A 1840-nucleotide genomic window follows, 5' to 3' on the forward strand; every position below is an offset into this window, starting at 1 on the left:
AGCAACCTCCATTCAGTTTCCAAGGCTGGAAGTCTTTCCAGAAGCAGATTGCCTTATCTTTCTTCCATGGAGTGGCTGGTAGGTTCAAACCACCTGCCTTTTGGTTAGCAGCCAAATGCCTTAACCACTACACTGCCAGAGGTCCTAACAACATTCTCAGGAAGGGGACAAAGATAGGGTCAGGGTTGATGCTAAGGTGAAGGGAGAGAGAAGAAATTTGCATACAGGCTTGGGTGCCTCCAACTGCTTCTCTCTCTGGGGTTCACAGTTACACTACACCATGGAGGGCAAAACACTCATGAAATGCAGAACTAGGAAACTGTTTGCCGGTGCACATACGAACAAACAAAGCCCAGAGTTCATGCCAGCTGTGGTTTGGGTCTCATGTCGCATATAGTCTTGCTTTGTCAGCTCCCTCTATGCGTGTTCCTCCTTTGGGCTACAGCTTCCTCTTCACATAACTCAGGAAGGGACTGGCACCACAAACAGACTAGCAGAGACCCTCTTCCCCAATTTCATTGAGATATAATTCATGGAGTCTAAGATTTACCCATTTCTAATGTGCAAGACAGTTTTTTTTTCTTTAAGTATATTCACAAGTATATGTAACCATTACCAAAATCCAATTTTGGAATATTTTGGCTCCTATTGAATCTCCCTATCCATTACTAGTTATTCTCTACCCGGCCCCAACCCTGCCTCCCCAATCATCTATTCCTGCTAGCTCTGGAAATCCCTAATTTGCTGCTATGGATTTGCCTCTTGTGGACATTTTATATAAATGTAATCATACTCTATGTGACTTTTTCGATTGGCTTTTTTCACTTAATGTGATCTTTTCATGGTTCATCCATGTTGTAGCATATATCAGTACTTCATTCCTCTTTATTGCCAAACAATATTCCATTGTATGGATATAGTAGGAGTCCCTGCTAACTAAAAGGCTGAGGGTTTGAGTCCATCCAGACTCACCTTGGATATAAGCCTGGGAATCTACTTTAAAAAAAATCAGGCATTAAAAACCTTACTGAGCACAGTTCTACTCTGAGACACATGGTATCACCATGAGTTGGAATTGACTTTCTAGCAACTGGTATGGACATACTTCATTTTATTTATCCATTCATCAGTTGGTGGACATTTTGGTTGTTTCTACTTTTTGACTATAAAATAACACTGTTTATGAACATTCATACACAAGTTTTTGTGTGGATGTATGTTTTCGGTTCTTTTGTTACATACTGGGAGTCCAGCGGGAGCTCTGGTAGCATACTGCCTAAGGCATTTGACTGCTAACCAGAAGGTAGGCAGTTCAAACCCACCAACCACTCCTTGGAAGGAAGATTGGACAATCTACTTCCTTAGTGATACTGCCTCAGAAACCCAAGGTGGGGTCGTTATGAGTCAGATCCAACTCGACGGCACTAAGTTTGGTTTTAGATTTGGGAGTCCAGTACTTGGATTATATTGCAACTCTGTTTAATTTTTTAATGACCTGCCTAATTGTTTTCCACACCAGCTGCACCATTGTACATTTCCACCAGGAATGCTAAGAGTTCCAGTTTCTCCATGTCTTTGTCAATATTTATTATTGTCTGTCTTTTTTTATTATAGCATGCTAATGGTTAAGAGCAGGCACAGGGATCCAGATGAGGAGAGGGAACCCAGCTCACGGCTCACAAATGGCAAGGCAGGAAAGTGGGAGAAAGGAGAGTATAAAGGCTAGGGAGACCGGAGCAGAGCAAGGAGTCAACTGCAGGGATCCAGGTAAGGAGAGGTTGGAGAGGTTTCTAACAGCTAAGGGAGACAAGATTTCAAAGAGCAGCTCGAGTAGACAAAG

This window comes from Orycteropus afer, unplaced genomic scaffold (assembly GCF_000298275.1).
Source record: "Orycteropus afer afer isolate SDZICR_OR568_19922 unplaced genomic scaffold, OryAfe1.0 scaffold00018, whole genome shotgun sequence".
Classification (NCBI taxonomy): domain Eukaryota; kingdom Metazoa; phylum Chordata; class Mammalia; order Tubulidentata; family Orycteropodidae; genus Orycteropus; species Orycteropus afer.